The sequence below is a fragment of the Pristiophorus japonicus genome, chromosome 3, assembly GCF_044704955.1.
Source record: "Pristiophorus japonicus isolate sPriJap1 chromosome 3, sPriJap1.hap1, whole genome shotgun sequence".
NCBI lineage: Eukaryota > Metazoa > Chordata > Chondrichthyes > Pristiophoridae > Pristiophorus > Pristiophorus japonicus.
The window spans coordinates 178,437,281-178,457,215 of record NC_091979.1 but is presented as its reverse complement, the minus strand read 5'-3'; positions in this window follow the sequence as shown (position 1 = coordinate 178,457,215).

The window sequence follows — 19,935 nt, the reverse complement described above, 5'->3', positions numbered from 1 at the left end:
AGGACTCCTCTTTATAAAAGTCCTCGGTCAAAAGTCTAAATTCGCCTCTCCTTCTACGCGATTCCGAAAGCCTCCGGTTTGCGAACCCTCCGTTTGGTAGTCGGCTCGAGGTCCCATAGACGTCTAACTTTGGCGGTGTGTTAGTTAATTAATCACCGACCCACTGATCGGCTGGAAAGCCAACGACTCGAGACCCCAGTAAAGAAATCAGTATTATGGCAGCAGGAGATAAGAGCAAAGAATTGCCTACAACTGTTAAAGGCGGGCGGGCACCACCTGAGGTTTCGATAGATGAAATCCTCGAACAGTTGAAACATAGAAACATAGAAACATAGAAAATAGGTGCAGAAGTAGGCCATTCGGCCCTTCTAGCCTGCACCGCCATTCAATGAGTTCATGGCTGAACATTCAACTTCAGTACCCCATTCCTGCTTTCTCGCCATACCCCTTGATCCCCCTAGTAGTAAGGACTTCATCTAACTCCTTTTTGAATATATTTAGTGAATTGGCCTCAACAACTTTCTGTGGTAGAGAATTCCACAGGTTCACCACTCTCTGGGTGAAGAAGTTCCTCCGCATCTCGGTCCTAAATGGCTTACCCCTTGTCCTTAGACTGTGACCTCTGGTTCTGGACTTCCCCAACATTGGGAACATTCTTCCTGCATCTAACCTGTCTAACCCCGTCAGAATTTTAAATGTTTCTATGAGGTCCCCTCTCATTCTTCTGAACTCCAGTGAATACAAGCCCAGTTGATCCAGTCTTTCTTGATAGGTCAGTCCCGCCATCCCGGGAATCAGTCTGGTGAACCTTCGCTGCACTCCCTCAATAGCAAGAATGTCCTTCCTCAGGTTAGGAGACCAAAACTGTACACAATACTCCAGGTGTGGCCTCACCAATGCCCTGCACAACTGTAGCAACACCTCCCTGCCCCTGTACTCAAATCCCCTTGCTATGAAGGCCAACATGCCATTTGCTTTCTTAACCGCCTGCTGCACCTGCATGCCAACCTTCAATGACTGATGTACCACGACACCCAGGTCTCTTTGCACCTCCCCTTTTCCTAATCTGTCACCATTCAGATCATAGTCTGTCTCTCTGTTTTTACCACCAAAGTGGATAACCAGGGTCGGAGGATGAAGAATTAGGGGTGCGCTTTGCCCCATTTAAAAAAAGACGAGTTGTAGTCAAATCGGAAGAGACTGCGGATGAGGGCGGACCAAAAAAATGAGGAAAAGGGTGTATGCAGAATACTTATTTCATGATCCGACGGACCCAGAGAAAATTGATAAATGGTCCAAGGAACTGTCCAATCCAAAGAAAGGGGGAGTGAAAACGTGGGACCAATTGGACCGCTTAAGAAATATATATCAACTTCATCCCTGGGACGGAGTGCAAATTTTGATCATAATGGTGCCAAAAACACAGGGAAGAAAATTGCACGACAAGTAGAAGAAGCTTTGGAGCAGGATGAGCAAGAATTAAACACAGGGTGGGAGGCGATTAAACACTGGCTGCAAGCCTTCAGTCCAGCTAAGACAGACTGGGGAAAAATTGCAGCCTGCCAACAGAAAGGAACAGAGGAGGTCCTGGAGTATGACGAGTGGTTTAGATGCACGTGGCTAGAACATTCGGGTATGAATAATACGGATGAGGAAATGGATGAACAAGTGTTTGGACCCCTGAAAGCAGCTTTCGTGGCAGGTCTAAAGCCAGAACTGTCCAAAATGCTTAAGGTAGTGTTACCAGACTGGGAAGGGAGAGGAACTACCTTTGCAGCATTGGTGGATCGATGTAACCAATTAGATCAGGATATGGGAGCTAAAGTCCGAGCTGTATAGGCTATGGGATGGAAATCCCAGGATTCCGATAAACAGTTATTAGGAAAATTACCCGGAAAATGTCATTATTGTGGGAAAGAAGGTCACTGGGCCAAGACGTGCAGGGCAAAACAGCAAGGTCGCGGCCGGGGAAGAGGACGCAGCCAGGGATACAATTCAGCCAACAAACCAGGCTTGTCACAAGATAATGACCTCATAGAAGCATTTAAGCGACTGACAATACAACAACAGAAGGAGTTACTTGGGATAGCAAAAAACGATTAGAGCCCACCCTGGCCCCTCTCCTCGCACTAATACAACAAAGGGGAGATGGGCTATATATAACTGTGAGGGTGGGCGATAAGGATGTGGACTGTCTTTTAGACACAGGGGCGGAATTAACATGCTTACCCCTACAATATGGAGACTTTTTGCCGTTGGATGGTAGGGCACAGCCTATGGAGTTGGGGGCCATAAAATGGAAATTAAAAGGACAACACCGGTACTTATAGGGCTGGGTCCACATGAACTAACCACGCCGGTCTGGATCGGCCCAGTAGATCAACCCCTTTTGGGAATGGACGTTCTAATCCAAGTAGATTCATCGTTGCATTTCGAGGATGGTCGGGTGACATGGTCAATTAGAACTTTGAAGAAAGAAGAATTGAAGGAACACCCGATATGGGCTAAAGATAAGAACAATTGTGGCTTACTCCAGATGGAGTCTGCATCATTTACCGGGACCAAGCCTCCATGCACTAAACAGTATCCCATCAGTCCAACTGTCATCGCGGGAATCTTACCGATTATTCAGCAATTGGAGAAACAAGGGGTGCTTATTAAAACGCATAGCTCCTCCAATAGCCCCATGTGGCCGGTACAGAAATCTAATGAGACTTGGCGTTTGACTGTCGATTATAGGAAAGCTAACCAGTGTATTGATCAAAAAGCTCCTTTGCTCGCAGATCCCTCCACCATTTTTAATGCTCTCAAACCGGAACATAAATATTTCTCGGTTATAGAAATGACCAACGGATTTTGGTCGGTGCCTCTGGCACCGGAGGTTCGACAGTGGTTTGCTTTCACTGTCCAAGGACAACAGTATACTTGGACCCGGTTACCGCAGGGTTTCCACAACAGCCCTACGGTATTTCACATGGCTTTAGAAAGCCATTTGCGAGAATTACCTCCCCTGTCATCCACAGTCATCCAATATGTAGACGATATCTTGCTAGCTTCAAACACGGAAGAACAGCATGAACAAGATTTACGAGCTTTGCTGGACCACCTTTGGCTGAAAGGACATAAAGTCAGCATCGACAAAGCACAAATATCCCAAGAAGAGGTTGTATACCTGGGACAAAAGATTTCACAAGGAAAGAGAGAACTTACCCAGGATAGAACTGCAGCCATTCGGGCTGCTAAAAAACCCACCACTATTCAGGAACTAAGGTCTTTTTTGGGATTGTGTAACTTTAACAGAAATTGGATTGACTCCTTCACACAGCTTGCTCAGCCATTGAATGATATTTTAAAGAGGAAACGTGCCTCTAAAGAAGCCATCACCCTCACTAAGGAACAGCAAGAGGCCTTCCTGAGTTTGAAAAAGGCTTTGTGTTTGGCACCAGCTCTGGGAATCCCCGACAGTGGTGAGCCATTTACCCTGTTTGTCCATGAGAAAGAAGGATACATGACAGCTATACTGACACAAGAACATGGGGATCGGCAAAGACCTATTTACTATTATTCGGCAAAACTGGATGCGGTAGCCCTCGGATGGGGAAGTTGCGTAACGGCCATGGAAGCTACATGTCGAGCGGTAATGACCACTGCGGGTCTAGTCCTCGACCAAAAGCTGATTGTCAAGTGTCCCCACACCGTACATGCTTTGCTGTCTATGAATAGAATGTCTCAGGTGACGGCAGCTAGATGGACCCACTGGACAGCAGTTTTGGAAGCTCCTAATCTCCATATCATCCGGGCCAGCCCGGTTAATCCCGCAACTATGCTCCCGATGTCAGAATCGAGGGAGCAAGAGGGGGGAGAATGTGAAGAGCATGACTGCGTGGAGATTTTAAAAGAAACAGAAGAAGCAGCCTTAGCAGCAGAGGAGCCTCTGCACAACCCAGACCTCATCCTGTTTACAGATGGTTCCTCCTTTGTTGACAATGGTACCAGAAAAGCAGGATGGGCAGTTACAACCTTATATAAGATAGTGGCAAAAGGATGTTTACCCTCAGGAACGTTAGCACAACAGGCCGAGTTACGGGCCCTGTCAGAAGCATGTCGAATAGCAGAAGGACAGACAGCTAATGTCTACACAGATTTGTGTTATGCTTTAGGAGTCGGTCATGACTTTGGTCTGTTATGGCGGAAAAGAGGATTCCTCACTGCTGCTGGTACACCTATCCGAAATGGAAAAGAAGTCCGAGACTTACTAGAGGCCATACAATTACCTCAGGAAGTGTCCATCCACAGAAAATACCATAGAAGCACAGGGAAATGCCCTAGCCGACCAGGCAGCTAAAGATGCCGCCTCACAGGGCGTTCCCCCAGAAGAACCAACACAGATGTGCAGATTGAAAGCACTCAGGACTTTGACACGAGACCTTCAAACAATGCAAGGCGAGTACTCCCGAGAGGAAAAATGGACATGGATTGAGGCAGGAATTAAGCTATGTGAAGATGGTGTCTGGAGACAAAAAGTTACCGACAAGCCAGTCGTGCCACAAGCGCTTATGCCTTTTTTAGCCCAACAGATCCACTCGTGGGGACACTTCGCCTCACAACAGATGACGGCACGGTTCCAGAAAAGCTGATGGGGTCGGGGATTTAAAAAACATGCCCAGCTGGTAGCAGACCGCTGTGTGGTCTGCCAGAAAAATAATTCTGGACCCATCACGGTAATGCCCCAACTGAGGCCCCCTGCCCCTGTCAGACCATTCCAGCATCTGCAGGTTGATTATATATCTCTTCCTTCATGCCAAGGATACACTAACATTCTTGTCATGGTCGACAGATTCTCTAGATGGGTAGAAGCTGTCCCAACTAAAAGAGCCACAGCCAATCACACTGCAAAGGTCTTGTGTAAGGATTACATTCCCCGATGGGGAGTCCCGAGTAGCATTGACTCAGATCAGGGAACACACTTCACAGGTGCTGTCTGCCAAGAAGTCTGTAGGTTACTGAACATTACGTGGGATTTACACTGTCCTTATTATCCACAATCATCAGGACAAGTAGAACGAATGAATCGAACTCTGAAACAACGGCTTGCCAAATATCACCAAGAAGGAACACCATGGCCCCAGGCACTACCAATAGTACTATGTAGCATTAGGGCAACCCCAAACAGAACTACAGGTCTAAGCCCATTTGAAATTATAACAGGAAGACCCATGTCGCTGCCAGGAACTATTGATTTAAGGAAAGCTGATGTTCACTTAATGAGTGACACTTTGTTATCATACTGTCAGAACCTAACCAATGCTATTAATTCTGTTTCCCGACAGGTATCGGCAGCTTGGGGTAATCCACCCGAAGGAGGACACGACATCATCCCGGGAGTCTGGGTGTATGTGAAAAAGTTTCATAAAGAACCTTTGGGTGCCAAGTGGGAGGGACCTTATCAAGTGTTATTGACCACCCAGGCAGCTGTTAAAGTCCAAGGAAAGAAAGCCTGGATCCACGCTTCACACGTTAAACGAGCACCCGTAACTGAAGCTGAAATCTAATGAGGACAATTACTTTTTGCCAAAACATTTTTGTCATACATTTATGCCAAACAAGGTAACATTTCTAGTTGTTGGGTGTGTGCGCATATTCCTATTCACTCAAAGGAAGGGATTCCCTTGAGGCCAGTTCCCTTGAATATCTCGGAACTGGCTGAGTGGATAATTAATCAAAACAAAACAGGCAAGGCATTTCAGGATACGGAAAACTGGGCACGTAAATGGAAGTCAGCAGGTTACAATCTGACTACCTTTGAAGGGGGATACCAACCATGCTACAATAATTCCAAACGGTCCCCATTTTTTGTTATCACTAATACAACGGGAATAGGAAGACCGGGGGAATCGGTCTGTCTGATTAGAAACATTAAAGGAGGCCAAAATATGGGGTATAGTAACTGCTCCTGGAATTATAATATAATCAAGCCACGGAACCGTCCAAACTGGGCCGATGTGGGAATTTTTAACATAACGGGGATTCTGAATAAAACAGATGGAAAAGCCTGGACAGGCCCCGGAGTGTTGCTGACAAAGAAACAGCTAACCTTCATTGCCTATAATGGCACCTATTGGGTGTGTGGCCACAAGGCCTACCCTTGGCTGCCCCAGAATTGGACGGGATCCTGCTATTTAGCCAACATTGTGCCTTATATGTATCATATAAAGTCACTGTCGGAACATTTACACAGTCCTAAGAGAGCTATCACAGAAACAGAGAGGTTCTTTGCCATTCTGATCCCCAGGTATGGGACCTCCAGACTGGCAAGGGAATCCATTAACATGGCATCCGTTGTGGAACAGGTAGCCAATGATACCTCAGAGGCCCTAGTTAAAATCAATGCAGAAATGGTAGCAATCCGCACAGTAGCCCTACAGAATAGACTGGCCCTTGATTACATCCTGGCTGAAAAGGGAGGTACTTGCGCCCTACTCGGAACTGAGTGTTGCACATATATCCCAGATAGCTCCGAAGAAATTACCCACTTAGCGGAGCATATCCAAAAGGAGGGAGAAAAACTTAAACAACCCCCATCATTCATTTTGTGGAGCGGAGCCACTGAATGGCTAGGTTCAATGGGAACTTCATTGGTGGAAGGTTTAATTTTATTTGTTGTAATTATTTTACTTTTATATTGTTCGTTTATGTTGATTAAATGTTGTTGCAACCAGGCGGCTGCAGCTGCTGTCCCGCAGGTGAGACGCCTAGCGGGTCCCAGCAGACCGTCTGTACGTGGCACAGGGGTATGTTATGCTTAAGGGAAAGTTGTTTACTGGTTGAATTAAGATATTGATTTGGATTAAATTGGAATAAGGTTAATTAACCTACTAAAACCAGACTTCCATTGTGGCCACGATGGAACTCGGATTGGTGTAAATTTGTGTGGAAGCTACTAGTCCGGACATGTGGTGAAACACATCAACAAATTTTCGAAGGAAACTCGATTAACATGAATGAAATTATTTTGTAGAATGTTTAACCAGTGATACCTGATGTTTTATGATTCAGTTTGTGAAAGAATCAAAGGGGGGATTGATAGAGAATTCAAACAGGCTGCATTTAGACAGGTTGAGAAAACACAGACTCCTATGTCTACGTGCGACTGAGCACATTGCATTAAGTCATCAATCAACTTGACATTTTAGGACCTTTGGGTAGCGAGCCAATTAAAGGTTAAAAGACTATCAAATGAGCCAATAAGGTCAAAGAAGGCGAGTTCTTTTCTGTAAATTGCACCAGGTGTAAGTACAGCTATTTTGACCATGTGGTCTCAGAAGGACAAAGGCCTGGCTTAAAGCCAGAAGCTTGTTGCTGCTGCCAGAATAAAGTTACATTAAAACTACAACTGGAGTTCGTATTTCATTGGAAATTAAGAGATCTAACACTGAGACGAAACACTCACTCACTCAGACCGCTTCCCATGGAGCAGCAGCGACACTGCGCAAACGAAAAGGACTGGGAAGTCACAGACACATCAGCTGCCTTTGGGCCTGCCCGACACTGGGAGTACTAGCAAGAGCCCTGAACTCTGGAAACTCGAGTAAAATGAACTCACCTCGCCCAGAGACCCACTAGCACGGGGCGCTGCGCCACCACCAGATGACCTGACACATGGGAAAAATTTTGAAAATGTGTACATCTGGTATAAAAGTGCCATGGATCTCAAAATGATGCCACTTCTGGCACAATGTAATAGTTTAATGAACCTCCTGTCTATTTCTGTTAGTGATTTTCTGCTGAAACCCCAAGTGGAAATGTGCATCCCATTCAAATTAAGCAGAGATCCAATGGTACTGATCTCTACCCACTTATTTCCTCTGTTCCATCCTGCAGATGGTCTGCCATTTATGGGGAGGGACAGAGATGGAAATTGGCCCTGCATGTCAACCATGACATAGAAACATAGAAAATAGGTGCAGGAGTAGGCCATTTGGCCCTTCGAGCCTGTACCACCATTCAATATGATCATGGCTGATCATGCAACTTCAGTACCACATTCCTGCTTTCTCTCCATACCCCTTGATCCCTTTAGCCATAAGGGCCACATCTAACTCCCTTTTGAATATATATAATGAACTGGCCTTAACAACTTTCTGTGGTAGAGAATTCCACAGGTTCACAATTCTCTGAGTGAAGAAGTTCGTCCTCATCTCGTCCTAAATGGCTTACCCTTTATCCTTAGATTGTGACCCCTGGTTCTGGACATCCCCAACATCGGGAACATTCTTCCTGCATCTAACCTGTCCAAACCCATCAGAATTTTATATGTTTCTGTGAGATCCCTTCTCATTCTTCTAAATTCCAGTGAATATAAGCCTATTCGATCCAGTCTTTCTTCATGTGTCAGTCCTGCCATCCTGGGAATCAGTCTGGTGAACCTTCGCTGCACTCCTCAATCGCAAGAATGTCCTTCCTCAGATTAGGAGACCAAAACTGAACACAATATTGTAGGTGAGGCCTCACTAAGGCCTGTACAACTGCAGTAAGACCTCCCTGCTGCTATACTCAAATCCTCTCGCTATGAAGGTCAAAATGCCATTTGCCTTCTTCACCGCCTGCTGTACCTGCATGCCAACTTTCAATGACTGATCTACCATGACACCCAGGTCTCGTTGCACCTCCCCTTTTCCTAATCTGTCACCATTCAGATAATATTCTGCCTTCCTGTTTTTGCCACCATAGTGGATAAACTCACATTTATATACATTATACTGTATCTGCCATGCATTTGCCCATTCACCTAACCTGTCCAAGGAACCCTGCAGCCTCTTAGCATCCTCCTCATAGCTCACACCACCACCCAGCTTAGTGTCATCTGCAAACTTGGAGATATTACATTCAATTCCTTCATCTAAATCATTAATATATATTATAAATAGTTGGGGTCCCAGCATTGAACCTTGCGTTACCCCACTAATCACTGCCTGCCATTCTGAATAGGACCAGTTTATTCCTACTCTTTGCTTCCTGTCTGCCAACCAGTTCTATATCCATGTCAATACATTACCCCCAATACCATGTGCTTTAATTTTGCACACCAATCTCTTGTGTGGGACCTTGTCAAAAGCCTTTTGAAAGTCCAAATACACCACATGCACTGGTTCTCCCTTGTCCACTCTACTAGTTACATCCTCAAAAAATTCTAGAAGATTTGTCAAACATGATTTCCCTTTCATAAATCCATGCTGACTTGGACCGATCCTGTCACTGCTTTCCAAATGCGCTGCTATATCTTTAATAATTGATTCCAACATTTTCCCCATTACCGATGACAGGCTAACCGGTCTGTAATACCCTGTTTTCTCTCTCCCTCTTTTTTAAAAAGTGGGATTACATTAGCTACCCTCCAATCCATAGGAACTGATCCAGAGTCTATAGAATGTTGGAAAATGACCATCAATGTATCCACTATTTCTAGGGTCACTTCCTTAAGTACTCTGGGATGCAGACTATCAGGCCCTGGGGATTTATCGTCCTTCAATCCCATCAATTTCCCTAACACAATTTCCTGACTAATAAGGATTTCCTTCAGTTCCTTCTTCTCGCTAGACCCTCAGTCCTCTTGTACATTCGAAAAGTTATTTGTGTCTTCCTTCGTGAAGACAGAACCAAAGTATTTGTTCAATTGGTCTGCCATTTCTTTGTTCCACATTATAAATTCACCTGATTCTGACTGCAAGGGACCTACATTTGTCTTCACTAATCTTTTTTTCTTCACATATCTATAGAAGCTTTTGCAGTCAGGTTTTATGTTCCCTGCAAGCTGACTCTCATACTCTATTTTCCCCTTCCTAATTAAATCCTTTGTCCTCCTCTGCTGAATTCTAAATTTCTCCCAGTCCTCAGGTTTGCTGCTTTTTCTGGCCAATTTATATTCCTCTTCCTTGGTTTTAACACTATCCCTAATTTTCCTTGTTAGCCACGGTTGAGCCACCTTCCCCGTTTTATTTTTACAGCAAACAGCGATGTACAATTGTTGAAGTTCATCCATGTGATCTTTAAATGTTTGCCATTGCCTGTCCCATCAACCCTTTAAGTATCATTCGCCAGTCTATTCTAGCCAGTACATCCTGTACTGAAAATCACCATTTAAATACAGTAGTCAGACGGGTAGGGGCCGAGTCGTCCGAGGTGGGAGGAGGGCCGAGTCCGATGGAAGGGCTGAGTTAGGTGGCAAAACATCCCAGCCTCTGCAGTGTGAAGCTCGGAGATTTTAACTCCCAGGTCTCATCTGCATGCTGGAAGTCGATGTCCCACCCAAATCTAGCATGAAGCCCGAGCTGGCCAGTGGGCAGGAGTGTGATTTTGGGCGGCAGGAGGCTACTGCTAGGGACCCAAACCCAAAGGAACAGTCAAGTAGGTGCATCAGAGGATTGGGCAGGGACGGGGGGTTGGGGCGGGGGATGGTGTGGTGGTCAGAAGTGTCTGGATGGCATCATGTTTTGAGTGAATCCCACTGCAGGGTAGGTACCAGCTTGCCTTGTGAAGCCTGGAAGAGTTCTCCTGCTCCTAGCACACAAGGAGACAAAAAATAATTTAAAATAACTAATTTTTCTGGGCTGCTTCTGGCTCCTTATCCATTTGCTTCCACTTTGGCTAGTCACCCGGTAGGCCAAGGTTAAAATTACACCATTGTGGCTGTATTTAAAACAGGACCCTGTTGCCTTCCAGTGGGTGTCCTGCATAGCTGCTGAAATCAGTAGGTTAGAATTACTTCCTGCGGGATGGAAGTGGGGTTGGAAAGGGTAAGTCCCTGCCCTGATTTTAACTGCCCGCCTGCCCAAAGTGGGCAGGGTTAGAATTGAGCAAAATAAGTCAAACTTAGTGGGCGAAATTGCCCTGCGCCCCATTTGGAGGTGGTAACCTTCTGAGGCCGGGACATTTATTGCCTGACCCGGATGTTCCGCCCCCAGCGCGGAATTCGGTCCTTCCGCCCCTCAATGGAATATTGTAGGCACTCCGCGTCCATGGAGGGATGTTCCCGGGGCGATAGAGTGGTGCTGAGTCCAACGGTGTGCTCCAGAGGCCAGCGCCCCGCTGACAACATCATCGCTACACGAATGGTCCGCAGCGCTGAGGCGGCAGAATGCCCCTCCCCTTCAATAAAAGGGGAGGGCCGCTGTGCCCTCTTCAGTCTCTTTGGCGGCCGTCACTGGGTCACCAGGGATGCCCTCGACTGTTAAGCCTTTAATACTCTTATGAATGACTCCACGAGATCTAATGTTGTACTTGAGCTGTTGTAACCTTAGTCCCATTTATTGTAACTCCAGAATGAGGCACAAGCATGGTGAGCAGCCTTTTATACTGGGCCCTGCACACCTATGCAGGTGACCCTCAGGTCTCCCACCGCAATGCCCTCTGGTGGCACACCTTATGTGACTATACAGTTAGTATATATGGTCTACATACATGACATCACTTCCCCCCAAGTCTTTAATGCAAATTGACTCGTACATTGACAGTGACCTTGGCTTTGCTCGTCCTGGTTGACCATTGGAGGGTCGCTTCTCGCTTGGGTGGGTTGGTAGTGAGATTTGAGAGGTAGCGAGTGAGCTTTGTTGACAGTGGAGGTCCCAGTGGTTTCTGGTTGTGAGTCCATGACTACTCCATTCTCCCCTCACACAGAGATCATGGTAATGGCCCGTTACATGCAAGTTGCATTCAAGTTCATCACATGGGTTTTACATTTACATCTTGGTACATTTGTTGGATGGATTACAGTTACGTTTCTTTTGTGTGGTACATTTACATGATCAGTACAGGTATATCAGTAGAGGTACACAAGGACAGTCTAGTTCCAGCACAGCCGAATTACTTGCTGAACCTGCATACTAACTTTTTGTGTTTCATGCACAAGGACCCCGAGGTCCCTCTGTACTGTAGCATTTTGTAATCTCTCTCCATTTAAATAATAATTTGTTTTTTTATTTTTCCTGCCAAAGTGGATAACCTCACACTTTCCCACATTATAATCCATCTGCCAAATGTTTGCCCATTCACTTATCCTGTCTATTTCCCGTTGCAGGCTTCTTGTGTCCTCCTTACAACTTGCTTTCCCACCTATTTTTGTATCATCAGCAAACTTGGCTACATTACACTCAGTCCCTTCATCCAATTCATTAATATAGATTGTAAATAGTTGATGCCGCAGCACCAATCCCTGTGGTACCCCACTAGTTATCATTTGCCAACCGGAAAATTACCCATTTATCCCGACTCTCTGCTTTCTGTTAGCTAGCCAATCCGCTATCCATGGTAAAATATTACCCCCATCTGTTCCTCAACTCTATTAACCCGCTTTGGTTCCGTAATCCTTAATACCCTTGTCCAACAAAAATCTATTAATCTGAGTTTTGAAATTTTCAATTGATTCCTAGGGCTGGATTTCAGGCTTTTTGGATTTTGGGGCGTTACTCGCGGCGGGGCGTTAAAGTTGCCGCCTGAAAATAGTTTGTGCTATATAAGTTGGAGAAGCGTTGGCGTTAAGTCAGACATTGCACAACGGACTTTGTGTGCCCGAGCCAAAATTTGAGCCGTTAAAGGAGGTGGCCACTTTGCGCATGCGCAGTGAATTTTTTTATTTTCCCGAGCACAAACGCTAATGCAGGTCGCAGCAGCTTCCTGCGTACATGCACATATAAACCGCCCCACTTCAGCCACTTCTGCAGAGATAGAGGAGCAGGAAGGAAGGCTGCGTGTCAGGCGCTTCTGTAATGAGGCGAGTGAGGCCTTAGTCCTCAATCTTGATGGGGGAGCCAGACCATGCCCACCTGTGTTTAAAAGGCTATGGAAGTACATAGCACAGGATGTCTCTGCTGCAAACACTGTGCCCAGAACTGGGACCTAATGTCGAAAAAAGTTCAACGACCTTACCAGATTCATCAGGGTGTGTACCATTCACATTTATGTATGTCTCCTTTCCTTCTATCATGAATCTCACATACCAGCTGAAGTCTTTCATGCATATGGCCCCTCTCAAAATTCTTGCTGTCTGTGGGGTGGGTTCCACAATGCATAAGAAAGATGGAGGCTTACTTCTGCACCCATTGTCTTCCAATGATCGATGCACATAAACTCACTAATTTACATCCTTCCTCGCAATACACTCCCACTGCTGCTTTGGCTTTCAGAAAGATCACCTACAGCCCCTATCTTACATCACTCTAATATCCTAACAATCGCTCATGAAGTTCATGCAAGATCCAAACAGATTGAACGGATGCCACTAGAATATTCACAGTCTCACCTATTGTACTATGGTAGGCATATGTGCCACAACAGGAGAAACCCTTTCTGAACTTTTCCTATTTTTCTCTTTGATGTTGAAGACCTCCCACAACAGAAGGGAGCAGCTGTACACATGCAGAGGGGCCGCCTCACATACTATCACTTATTGATGTTGAGGAACGGGTGTCTGCCCTATTGGAGTAGCAACTCAGGCAGTTGCCGGGGGCGATGCTGAGCTCCCTTCGAGGTAGTGAGGATATGCAAATGGATGGGACGCCTGAAGAGACTGCATTGAGACGTATAATGAAGTGGCTGGCGGACCTTCAAATGAACATGTGCAATGTTACCTTCCTCATGTCACTCTGTCCCCTCCCCTGCTGCTAACCACACGTATGTGTCTTTGTGCTAGCAGAAGATCAGCCATAATTGCGCCAACCTTCCAGAGATGGATCAACCTCAGGCCATGGCGGTAATGATGAGGCTGTGGACACAATCAACATAACTGAACCACAGAGCCCACCAGGTGCCCCTTCTCAATATTCCCCATCTGGTGACAATGTGATGTTTGAGGGGTTTGAGTCTTTGGTGGCTCCTGGCCCCAGTCGTCTACAGCAACGCAGTGTGAGAGGGCAATCTCGCAGACAAGCTCACTGGAGGGTGAGTCGGCAAAGTCAGTCTGCTCAACGACAGCAGACATGGAACTGGACCTGGTGCAAATGTCCAGGGAAAACACAGGAATGCACCGTGAGCTTATGGATGCATTGGGACGGATCCCAGAGAGCATTAACAAGCTTACTGCAACTGTTGCGGAGGTAGCCTCGCGAATTGTCAGTGTGACTCAGGAGTCCAGCGAGGCCATCATTGCCCACACACAGAGGCTGGTGGCCTCAAGCAGCGACAGTGATGTGGGCCCTTGAGCATGTTGCAGCATTGCATGAATCGCAGGCACAAGCTACACTTCAGCTTGGTGATGTGATGCGGTCGATGATTGCGGCCATCCTTTCTGCGTTCCCAAATGTCCAATGAGAAAGTGACGTTGCCGAAGCAGATCAGCAAGTTGTGGAGACACATCATGCTCCGGAGGCTGAGGCCCAGCCCCGTCAGAGAGTCAGTGGCTCCCAGGAAATGGAAGGTGCTGTTCTTCTTCAAGATGATAGCATTCTGGCTCCCATTACTGTCTCGCCAACCATGCACAATAAACAGTTGACACCCCAGCCACCAGTGACTGCTTCCACCAATGATGAGGCGCAGCAGTCCGCAGCCGGGCCTTCCAGGCGAAGAGCTGGTCCAGGGCGTCCTCAGACAGCGCCTGCATTGTCTGACCCCCAACACAGCAGCCTTCTAGCAGCCTTGCTGTAGGCACTGAGACCTCATTGAGGAAGAGCAGCAGGTGTGGGAGGTGGCTGACGTAAAGTAGGGAAAAGTGTGGCTAAGAGCCATTAAGGGCTGGCACAAAGTTGAGTTCATGCATTTCTGTAGCATTGTTCAAATTGTAAATAGTTGTATGTTGAGTAATGGCTTATTTTGCATTGACTTGCTGAAAGTAGTAGTTTTGTGTTTAGTTAGTTTTGGTTTAATCATTGTATAATTTTGGGTTGTTGAGGGGGCACATTGTCATTATTGATGTTTATAAAAATGTTTTGGTCCTTTGCCATTGGTGTCTTGTGTCTCATTGCAGAAGTCAGTGTAGATGAGCTGTCATGGTGGTGCAGAGTCGCGAGTCAAAGCTACAACCCCACCTCCCCCATTCCAGCAAACCAGTCAATGATGAGCTGGCGACATAAGGCTCTTGCTGCGTCTGCATCTCCACGCTGCCTCCCTTGTGGTTGTGGTGGCTCCTCAATGAGTTCCTCGCCAGGCTCATCTCCCTCGTCCTCCTCCTCCTGAGATGGTCCTGCAATCCCCACTGGCAATACCTGGCCCCTCATGATGGCTAAGTTGTGTAGCATGCATCACGCCACAATTAATTCGGAGACTTGTTGAGGGGAGTATTGAACGCTGCCTTCAGAGTGGTCCAGGCATCGGAAGCGCTGCTTAAGCACACTAATTGCCTGTTCGATAATGTTGAGGGTGCCTGCACGGCTGTCATTGTAGCGCTGTTCGGCTTCTGTGGCGGGGTTCCGGAGTGGGGTCATGAGCCAGGTGGCCAAGCGTAACCTTTGTCCCCGATCAGCCAACCCTGCCCTTGTCTTTGTCACTGAAAGATTTGTGACACACTGCTCTCACGCAAGATGAAAGCATCACATGCACTCCCTGGATAGCGGGCAGTAACTATGAGGATATGCTGCGTGTGGTCGCAGACCAGCTGTACGTTTAGGGAGTGGTATCCCTTTCGGTTTCTGAAGACCTCTGCGTAATGTAATGGTCCTCGCAAGGCGACGTGTGTGCAGACAATGGCTCCTTGAACCTTCGGGAAGCCTGCAATTCTTCCAAACCCTAAAGCCCTCGCATTCTGGCTGTCCCTGCTCATTGGGAACTTTATGAAGTCCATTCTGCATGCATACAGTGCCCTTGTAACCTTGCAAATACAGCAATGTGCAGCGTGCTGAGAGATGCTACATATGTCACCTGCTGCTGCCTGGAAGGAGCTGGAGGTATAGAAGGCCATTGCCACAGTCACCTTCACCTTGACGGGCAGCACAGTCCTGTTGGTGCTGGTAGGCTGTAGCTCTTCCTGTAGGAGCTGGCATATCTCTGTCAGCACTTCATATCGGAAGCGCAACCTTCTAACGCATTGCACCTCAGAGAGCTGGAGATATGAGTGATGGTCCCTGTAAACCCGTGGGGGGTAAGCCTCCCCAAGCATCTGCAACCTCTACGAATCCATGGCCCAACATGGTCAAGAAGCTTTCTTCCAGCTTGAAGCCGTCTGCCAATAGCAACCAACATGATACACTAGCGAACTAGTATTGCCCCATTGAAATCTCTCACTGGCCTTGTAAGCAAAATGTCATGGCAGATAAAAGTGCTGTTTGCAAATGGGAGCCTCATGCAGCGTACTGTGTGCAACTGTAGCAGTCACTGACAACTGCGTTATAAGATCTTCCAGCCTCCGTTTCAATAGCCACCAATAGCGCCTGCTGCACCCTGGGACCGCCTGTTTTTTTCAGGCGTTTCCTGGACCGGGTGTTAAATGAGACGTTAAGGCTGAAAAGTTCCATCCGGGGCACTAGCACAGCCTTGCACGATGATTGACGTCATAATCACGCTGAAACTGGAGAGCGGGCAGGTAAGTTTTTGTAGCAGCGCAAACCAATAGCTGAATCGTCCGGCCGAGTGCTAAATCCTGGACAATCGGCATAACGCCCCAAAACAGCATTTAATACCCCTACGGGGCACTAACCGAGGCGCAAATGAGGCTAAGATACAGCCCCTAGCCTCAATGGCCTTTTTGGGGGGAGAGAGCATAAGTGAGCACTGCACATTAATCAGTAAACAAGCCAAGAGTTCTCCCACATCACAGCAGCACACTGCAGTAAAATCTCAGTGTACTTTGTTTAAATCAAGTAAAGTTTATCACCATTTCCACCACTTCTATAAACGCTGGTAATTCCATCAGTGGAGTGAAAGGAATGCTCAATGAAGCCAGTTAATGTGCATTCACATTATAGGGCTAGACTTTCCACTTTTTTTGCATCGATACCGCCCACTTAATGTCCATTTTAACGCTGAGATGAGGTATAACCTCCAGATATCACCCATTTAGCAACAAAATGGAAACTAACGCCCATGTATTGTTCACTTATCGGCCAGCGTTACTTTCGGCATATACTTAACGCCGAGAAATAATAATACTGCCCGCCCACTTTTTTTTGCCGTAAAGGTCAGAATGGGCTAAACTAGCGCCCATAATATCGTCGAGCATTACTTTTGGCATGTACTTAATGCCGAGAAATAATATTACCGCCCACCCACTTATTTTTGCCGTAAAGGTCAGAATAGCCGAAACTAACGCCCATAATATTGCCGAGCGTTACTTTCGGCACCTCGCCCACATATTGCCAAAAATATCGCTCACCGCAAAACCCACTGAGAAAATGTTGCTCTCACCTGAACTAAACCCAACGGTATGGATGCCATTTTGTAAATCGGAGGTCGGTTCATATAAAAGGCTGCTTCAACGTCTGGGGAGTTTTGATGTACTCTGGAGTTCTTTTAAGGTGATTTTAAAATCTGAACAAACATCTTATCATACTGTGGACGATTTGAATTTATTCTAGGTGTTTTAGTAGGTAAATTTATTGTTTGAGTATAATACTGATTGTTATTGTAATGGGGCCTGTAATTTCTCAGCCTGTCTTGATGACTACCCACATGTTGCAGACTAGAGATAGCAGAAGGCATATTCAACAGCATTATGTGCCCAATCAAAGAGGTGGTAGACTGCTGAGGAGCACTTACAGGGAGAAGCGATCTTACCTGAACTTGTCTGATAACACGTGCCTTAGGAGACTGCGCTTCCGGAAAGAGGTTATCAGTGAGATATGCCAGCTCATCAGGAGAGATCTGCAGCCTGCCAGGACCATCTGGACCACACTGTCCGTTGAAGTCAAAGTGACTGCGGCACTTTCCTTCTATGCATCGGGTTCCTTTCAAGCCTCAGCTGGTGACATTTGCGCTATATCTCATGTCATGTATCTTACATTATTATATATAACTGTATCCTAAGTTGCTATACATGACTGTAATAAGATATGACCTGTAACCACCAGCATATCTTACCACCAGGGGTGCACTTGCAAGAGACAGGTATATAAGGACAGGTCTCAGGCAAGTGCAGCATTCCAGAGCTGTGAAATAAAGGTGCAGGTCCTGAGTGACATTGACTTCACTACATGCCTCGTGTGAATCTGTACTGAGGGGACAGGACTTTACAGTGGCGATGAGTTACAGGATTACAGAATCCACAGAATGGCGAACAACGGATCAGATGAAAAGTACAATGCTGGAGACAATTGGGAGGACTTTATAGAAGGTTCCAGCAAAGCTTTGTAACAAAGACTGGTTAGGAGACGAAAAAGCAGACAAGAGAAGAGCCCATCTCTTGACCAGCTGTGGCTCGAAAATATACGCTTTAATGAAGGATCTGCTGGCACCCGAGAAACCAGCAAGCAAGTCGTTTGAAGAATTGAGCACACTGGTAAGAGACCACCTGAAGCCAGCGAGCAGCCCACACATGGCCAGACACAGGTTCTACAACTACAGACGCTGTGTGGGCCAGAGCATACCCGACTTCATGGCAGAACTTCGGAGGTTGACTAGTTTATAAGAGTTCTCCGATGAACTGAGGAGAGAAATGTTGAGAGACTTTATCATTGAAGGAATAGGCCATGCAGGCATATTTTGCAAGCTCATAGAGACCAAGAACCTGACCTTAGAGGCAGCAGCACTGGTTGCACAGACATTCTTGGTAGGGGAAGAAGAAATTAGGTTGATTTACAATGCAGGTACGACAACTAACAAAATATAGGAACAAGAAGTTCACAGCATTAAACAAGCTGCTATCCCCACACATAGACAAAACCGGGAGAACAGGCTCTCGACAGCAGGCAGTGGCACCAGAAGCCATCAAGGGCCACAGGAACGGCCGTTCACACCTCATCAACCCACAATGCGAGCAATCAACTACAAACTGAGAGAAGCTCAAGAGAGATCAGCCAGAGGCAGCTCATTCTTTGGGAACAATGGACGCAGTCTGTGCTGGAGGTGTGGGGGTGGGCACTCATCAAGGGGATGTCGATTTCAGCAGGCTGTTTGAGGGAACTGTGAATATACAGGGCATTTGGCCCGCATGTGCAAAAAAACAAAAGCTCGGCTGGTATACGAATCAGATGGGTCGGAAAGCGGACCAGAAGATGGTGGGGACAGTACCCGGGACACCGATGTACAGCGGGGCAACACGATCAATGGCCGCTGCTCCTACAACAGGACGCCTCCTATAATGATGAGGGTCCTACTCAACGGGATACCTGTCAACGTGGAACTGGATATGGGAGCGAGTCAATCTCTCATGGGCGCTCAACAATTTGAAAACTGTGGCCTCATAAAAGAGACAGACCAAAACTCACAAGGGTCGACACCAAACTAAGGACCTATACCAAAGAAATCGTACCAGTCCTCGGCAGCGCCGTACTCTCTGACACACACAAAGGGACAGTGAACCGACTTCCCCTGTGGATTGTCCCCGGAGACCCCCCCAGCACTACTGGGGAGAAGCTGGCTGGCAAAACTAAACTGGAAATGGGATGATGTCCATGCCATGTCATTAGAGGAACGGACCTCCTGCTCAACAGTTATAAAGCGATTTGAACATCTCTTTCAGCCAGGTGTGGGCACTTTCAAAGGGGCCAAAGTCAAAATCTACATCACACAGGATGCTAGACCGGTCCATCACAAGGCTAGAGCTGTACCCTATGTGATGAGGGGAAAGATTGAATACGAACTAGACAGGCTTCTGCAGTAAGGTATTATATCACCTGTGGAATTTAGCGACTGGGCAAGTCCGATCGTCCCAGTCATGAAGCCTGATGGATCCGTACGAATCTGTGGGGACTACAAATCTACCATAAACAGAGTCTCCCTACAGGACCAGTACCCGCTGCCCAGAGCGGAGGACTTATTTGCCACATTGGCTGGAGGTAAACTTTTCTCAAAATTAGA